The sequence below is a fragment of the Zootoca vivipara genome, chromosome 1 (genome assembly GCF_965207765.1).
Source record: "Zootoca vivipara chromosome 1, rZooViv2.hap1.1, whole genome shotgun sequence".
Lineage (NCBI taxonomy): Eukaryota > Metazoa > Chordata > Lepidosauria > Squamata > Lacertidae > Zootoca > Zootoca vivipara.
The window spans coordinates 25,266,276-25,273,997 of NC_142582.1; positions in this window are offsets into that span (position 1 = coordinate 25,266,276).

Sequence of the window (7,722 nt, forward strand, 5' to 3'; positions counted from 1 at the left end):
CAGTGGAAGACAGGAGTGCCTGGCGTGCTATGGTCCGTGGGGTCACGAAGAGTCGGACACGACTAAATGACTAAACAACAACAACAACAAGAAGAAGAAGAAAACAATAAAAGTAAATAACCTCTCGTGGCTCTTTAATAAAAAAATATGAGGGGGTGAGAAGATGTTCTGCCAACTATATATGTTGTGTGTTTAATGGAACCAAATAAAGGTATTGCGTTTGATTCACACAACAGATGGTTTCCATGGGTGAACTTAAAGGACCTTTTCTACTGGAGAGCTATTTCACTCATTTACTTTAGCAAAGATAAATGTGTTTGAAGAAGCCTTTTAGCAGATTCAAGTCCTGCAGTGTTTGATGAAGCTATGAGGAAAGGCATCAGAGAGGTAATTTGACTTCCTAATGCTCTGGGTTTGAGAAGCATTTTTGTTATGTAATTCAGATTGGAGCACCCCCCCTCCCCTCCTCTTTGTCCTTCTCCTGATGAAGTGTGTGAGTGATGTCAAATTCAACCTTGCTCCACAAGGTGGCTCGGCCATGTTATTGTTTGCTAGCTGGCTGGCTAGATATTAATTTAACCGTGTTATTTATCACAGTATATAACATACCCATATGTCTTCGCTCAACCACTTGAGAAATAAATAAATCAGCAACTGTTTAAAACAATGTAGGATCTAGTTTTATGATGCTATCTCAATCGTATAATGTTTAATTTCTAGGGAGAGTTTTAAGCAAGACATTTATTTATTTAAAGTATTTAAACTCTGCTCTACTCTGCACAACTTCCATTCTGATTTAGGCTGTGTACTCATTGCCATTGATTCTGGCTTCAGTGTGCTCCTTCCAGTGGTGTTTGAAGCTGAGGAAGTTAGCCACAATCCATATTGTCTCCTGTAGTTCATGAAATACTGCTCTCTGATGCATTTTCCCTCAAACCAGCTTCCATCCGATTTGAAACGTGAAGCTTAGGTGTGTGCATTTGAGACAGCTGTCGTGCATGTGCAGTTGACAACACATGCACAGACAACAGCCTCCTTGAACAGGAGTTTGGTGAGGGAAAGCAAATTGGGTAAATGTGCATTGAGTGAAGACATCACCCACTCTCTGGTGAGTACAGTACTGTAATGTGAAAAAGCAACTTGAAAAAGCAGCAAGGGGGAATGACCTTATTGCATTTTAAGCCTCAAATGTGTGCATAGCCTTAGTTCCACCTAGAGCCTTGTGGAAATTATTTTAGCACAAGCATCTTATTGGCATGAGTGGACAGCCTTGCCTCCCAGCCTGCTTCGGAATGTCAAGACATCGGTCTCTCTTTTTATTGTTTCAACAATACAGACTAATCTGTGGCATTGAATCCTTTCTAAATGAAGCTTCTCATCATTTTTGAGTCCTTTAAGCGCTCATCCCTGACGGTCCGACAGCTCTTTCTTTTTCTGGCCCCAACAAAGTACCAGTTGACCTTAAATCAATTTACTCATGAGGGGGGAATGCTTTGTGCTCTCTTTAACGGATCAAGTCTTCGAAGAATCGATTTCATTTGCTTCGGCCCTCCAGATGTTTTGGGCTACAATTCCCATCATCCCTGACCACTGGTCCTGTTACCTAGGGATCATGGGAGTTGTAGGCCAAAACATCTGGAGGGCCGCAGTTTGGGGGTGCCTGGGCTAGGCAGAGGTTTACTGGTGTCTTTGTAACCTGTGTATACAGCTATGAGCGAATAGCATTGAGGGAGGCAGAAAGTAGATCGGGACCTACTGTAGGCTGTTGTAGCCAGTGAAGAACGACACGATGAGACAGAATGGTATCAATGGGAAGGCGACCCCGAGAATCGTTGGGCGCTCCCTTTTATTAGTGATTTTACAATTGATAGCCCAAAGAAGAATTTTGCAAGGTTCCTAAGGCCGTGCATATCAACTAGGATTCTGAGGGGTGTTCTAGAGTGAAGCATTTTACACAGGTTGCACCTCACTGTCACCCTGCGAGACCCTAGGATGACGGCTAGGACACTCCTGAATTTTGTCATGTATGTTCATGACAGGTGTAGCTTTGTAGTGGTCGGCAAGCTTGTCTGTCATTGCTGGTCTTCTCACTGAGGAGCCCCTGATAAGCACCCAACAAGCATCTCTGGGATCCCCAGACCTCAGTTCACAAACCTTTTAACTAATGCAAGAAAATGTCCATGATTACTGTATGCATATTATCAAAGTAAACATTAGGCTATGTGATAACCGAGGTCAGGTGTTGCTAAGCAAATGTTTGCAAGGAGAAGGGAAAGGCAGCAAAGCAAAATGACTTCTCTAACAGTATTAGCTGAAGTCCACTTACCCTTGGTACACGATGTTTTTTCATTCATGGCAACAATAACATTAACTTCAGGCGTCATCCTAGATCAGGCAGCAAATTTCCTTCCCCCTCCTCTTAGAGTCAGAATGGAACAGTGATGATAAAATCCATCATCTGGAACGACTGGAATGAAAAATGATGATGATGAAGAGCCAAAATTCAGTTAATTCGTTTTGTTCAGAATTATCAAATTTTGATGTGCCTCCATTTATCGTGCGTCCTGTGGAGACTTCTTGGTAAGACTGGTCAGAGAGCAAGAAGCGACAGGATGAGATTGCTGACCATGAGATTCCATAGCTGCCAAGTTTTCCCTTTTCTCGCGAGGAAGCCTATTCAGCATAAGGGAATTTCCCTTTAAAAAGGGGAGAACTTGGCAGCTATGAGATTCCTTTTCATGCCTCACATGCAAGTTCCAAATAGTGCATCTTATAGTGCATTGTCCAGTACTGACACTTTGGACCTAATGAATATACGTGGTAGCTCCTGGGCTAGGATCAACAATCACAGCAGCATTGTTGACCTTTGTCCTGAACCCCTGACTCCAAGTCCCACTGGCAAATACAGTAGGTCAAGTCCAAAGCTCAACAGCCAGGATACACAGTCCAGGGTCAATCCAAATAGGCCAAGCACAAAGTCCAATGGTCAGGAAATACAGTCCAGAGTCCAACCTAAAACACAGTCCTGTAGAGGTTCTAGAGCAGGCATCCCCAAACTGCGGCCATCCAGATGTTTTGGCCTACAACTCCCATGATCCCTAGGTAACAGGACCAGTGGTCGGGGAAGATGGGAACTGTAGTCCAAAACATCTGGAGGGCCGAAGTTTGGGGATGCCTGTCCTAGAGCTTCCAAGTTGAGGTCCATCAGCAAAGAAAGATAGGCAGACACAGCCCAACAGGCCTGCTCCCCTTTTTGCTTTTGTGTCTTGGTTGTACCTGGGCTTGCTGAGGCATGTGGCCCTCATCTGTCCTGAGCTGAATCCAGCTGAGGAATCAAAAACCTTCTCCCAGAGCTAAGGAGCCCCACCTGGCCGGCTGTGGGCCCTTGCCTGCCTCAGCCTCTCCGAACATACCTCCCGTGGTTCCCTACACCTCAGAGCCTGCCTTGTTCGTGGAGACCACTTTGGCTCTGGTGATGGGTCCTGCTGCTCTGGTCCCTGCACACTGGACCCCATCCCCTCGCCGTCCCCTGTCATCCTGTAAGCGCTTCCCACAACACCACCCTCTCCCTGTCTTGCCCCGGTGGGTCCCAGTTGCATAGCTGCCAAGTTTTCCCTTTTCTCGCGAGGAAGCCTATTCAGCATAAGGGAAAATCCCTTAAAAAAAGGGATAACTTGGCAGCTATGCCCAGTTGCAGCTACACCCCTCGCCAAGATCCTCTTTCTCCTCTCCATTGTCCTGCCTGTTTGTAACAACCTTACTGTTTTGTTATGGGGTCTTGTTGAGCTGCTTGTAAAAGCAGCTATTATCAGTTGTGCCTTGCATCATCATCATCATCATCATCATCATCATCATCATCATCATCATCATCATCGTGGTTGCATTCATCAGGTGAGACTGTGCAAAAGACTTAACAGGATTTCCCCACTCAGGCAGAGCTTCCTGTACTCTGTCCTTTATGAGCAGATTTGGAAAAATCTGCAAACTTTTTTCATCCTTCTTAATGGCGCGAATAAATAATGCTCTGTCGTTGTCACACAAAACAGATGGTCTTTTTAATTGGAGGTGAGCAGTCCTAATAAAAGAGCTGAGAATTGCTAGCAAACTCTGTCGGGTGAGTGCTGGCTCCTTTTTGTGTACTGTAGATACATTTTCGTCAATGGGAAAATAATATAGCCGGGAGGAAGCCATTGCTGTCTCTCATCAGCACCTGCACAGACGGAGAACTGGAATAAGACATGTTGGCAGCTTGCTAGACAACAGGTAAAAATAGAAGAATGCAATATAATTCACTGGATCTAAAAAGTCAAGGGAAACATCGTTCCCCTTTGGAGAGCGATGCTAAAGATCAACGCATGCTGCACAGAACTATTTTTGCAACAGGTAAATGAATGGATTCAGCTCATCCTGCTGCACACAGCACTCATTAGGAAGCAACACACGGTGATTTAAAAAGCAAGAGGATGATGTGTTCCCAAACTTGAGGCAGGTGACATGAAAGAAATATTCAGCCTACAAGCACTGAAGAAGAACCAAAAGCTGTTTTATTATAGCAGTTCAGCTGGCAGTCTGATTCTTTGCTCTTTATCCCATTCTGGCCCTGAATTTATGAGAGGTGCAACTTAGTCATCTTACAGTGAACTCCTACTCAGAAGTAAACTCCATTGAGTTTTGTTGGCACTTGCAGTCTAGGGGAGTGAGTCCTTGCAGGCTTAATGACATATATAGAGGTTCTGAAATGGAAAAGAAATAGCTACGCTTGCATTAAATTTAATGAAAGGGAAGTGAAAATCAATGCTAACCTAATTTATTTATTGTTAGACATTCTGTGGACAGATGGTTTTAAAAAGATTTTTCTCTCTGTCTGCAAAAACAGGATTCAGAACAACATGTTGACAAGGCAGGGAGAAAATACCCTGGTGTGTCGGGTTTTGTACAACCAGAAGTGTATCCTTATTTCCTTTCTGTGCTGAGTATTTAATGAAAAGCTTAGAAAAACATTTTATTATATTGGGGATTACCACCTTACAAATACTATATATATTTTTGAAATAGGTTTTATGGGCTCATTGACTATGAACTCCATATGCTGCTAAAGCAGCTTCAAAAATATATGCCGTCTACCAACTGTCTTGTAACTTAGGGTATATTTTGGGGTTCTGCAAACTCAAACATAATATCAAAGGCTATTCTCCCTGAACCAACTGTTCTTCCCCAGTGGAGATTCCTCAACATTATTACAAATAACCTACGGGATAACGAGCCTCATATAACCAACATGCTTAAGTCTAAGGGATTAAGACATAGAGTAAGCTGTACTGCCAGGCTTAACTCACTTTGGGATGGACTAGGTCAGGCTTCCTCAACCTTGGCCCTCCAGATATTTTGAGTCTACAATTCCCATCATCCCTGACCACTGGTCCTGCTACCGGTAGCTAGGGATCATGGGAGTTGTGGGGAAAAAAATATCTGGAGGGCCGAGGTTGAGGAAGCCTGGACTAGGTAATCAAGCCTTTATCCCCCTTCAGTCAACCAGAGAAGTTCAAGGTGTGAGGAGGTCTCAGCTGGTTGCTGCAGCTCAGACCGCATGGCTCTAACACGATGTTCTTGAGTTCCAAAACCAATAATTTAGGAACTTTCACCACTGTAACTAAGCCAAGTTTTACTGTCCGGAACTCTCCAGGACAGTACATGAATCTGACCTTTGGAGAGTTTGCAAGTAAACCATTTTTAACTTACCAAACGTGGTCATTTTCTACACTAGGGGAGGAACTTGGAAGGGCATATTTTTAAATGTATAACAGCCTATATTTCCACGCTTTGCTTTTCTGCATATTCTGTGATTTTAAATCTCTACTGGGGTTCTCTCACCAAAGAGTACTTGCCCCAAACTTGGATCATGGCATTCTGGAATTCTCCAGGAATTCCTTGAACCAACATAACTAACGTTTGCATTGCTTTAGTTTGATCTCAGCCGGATCTTTTACAGCTAACACAAAACCCTTGGAGTTCTGATTTATAAAAATTGTGCTGTAAAGGCCCTAGAAATCCTCTCTCTTGGCCCTTTTACTATAACATTTTGCTCAGTGCTGTGTTGGGATTCAACCACCTGCAGGATTGGTCTGTGGCCACAGCTAACAGGATGCTTCATGCGGTGACCACAACCTCACGCATATGTGATCAGTCTTCACTGAAACAGAATCTGTACAGTCCTTGTATTATTTTACACGTTTGTTTTTTATATGTAAAACTCTCTGCAAACAAAAAAACAAAAACCATGGCTGCCCATACCAGTTACAAGGTTCAGAAAAGGGAAACCCAACTGATCAAGGGGCAGAGCAGATTATAATTAACATTTAGGAAAGGGTAAGAGGAGACATGATAAGAGGTGCGGAAAATTATTTCTAGTGTGGAGATAACTGACAAAGAAAGGTTCACCCCCTCTCCTTTTCATAGTACAAAGCTTGGGGACACCTAACGAAGCCAAATGTTGCAAGATTCGGGATAGATAAAGTATTTATTCACACTCTTTATAGTTAAACTATAGAATCTGCTTCCCGAAGATAAGTGAGGGCCGCCAACTTTGATGGCTTTAAGAGCATTAGATATATCCATGGAGGAAAAAACTATCAATGGCTACCAACCACAATGGTTAAGTTCTGCATCCACTGTTGAAGGCAAGTATGCTCCTGAAACCACAGGGAGGGGAGAGGGCTCTTGTGCTCGAATCCTGCTTGTGGTTTTCCCATAGGCATCAGGTTGGCTTCTGTGAGAACAGAATGCTGGATAAGAAGGGCCTTTGGCCTGATCCAGCAGGGCCACATCTTATGTGCCACTGTATATTTCCCCTATCCCTAGGTAAGGCTCCGGACTCCAGTGCACTTACAAGATTCAGATTTGCCATGACTGTCACCGTGACAAAGGAGCTTTAAATATAGGTTGTCGCTAGGATCTCCAGTTAAAAGGTGTGTTTGTGTGTTTCAGTGTCAGTCAAGTCAGGTAGCAACCATTGGGTTGTTGTTGTTTTTTTATTAGGTATTTTGTGGTTTTAGATCTTGATTTTATTCTGTGAACTGCCCTGAGACCCCTGGATATAGGGCAGTACTGTATATAAATTCAATAAATACTGTAGTCGTAGTAGATAGCACTAGCCTATAATTGTATTACTATTATTTTTATTACCTATTACATTTCTATACAGCCACTCTTCCCAATTTACAGTTTACAATATTAACACACAATATTACACAATATATAAAAAACTAGTCTGGAGCTTGGCATAGTTGGGTGGCATCCGTCCTGGATGCTTTAGTTGAGATTTTCCTGCATTGCAGGGGGTTGGACAGGATGACCTTTGGGGATCCCTTCCAACTCTGATTCTGTGACAAGGTAGCACCCCTGCGAGAAGCAGGATGCTGGATCAGAGAGGCCCTTCGTGAGTATTAGGGGACGTGTTGGGCGCTTTAACCCGCTCTCGTCGTTGAGAGAAAAACAGAGACCTAAACAAACTACAATTCCCATCATGCAGATCGTCACCCGTCATCTCTTTGGCCAATAGCGAAGAGAGAACGCGACGTCGCCGGTGACTTCGACGCACGCGGACCAATCGCTGGGTCCGTGGTGCGGCGCACGCTGAGCGCGAAGGAGGAAAGCGGCCGTTGGCCGCTGGCTGCGGGCGCGAAGACGACGCGCGTTTTGAACAAAGTGAGGGCGGAGCTGAGC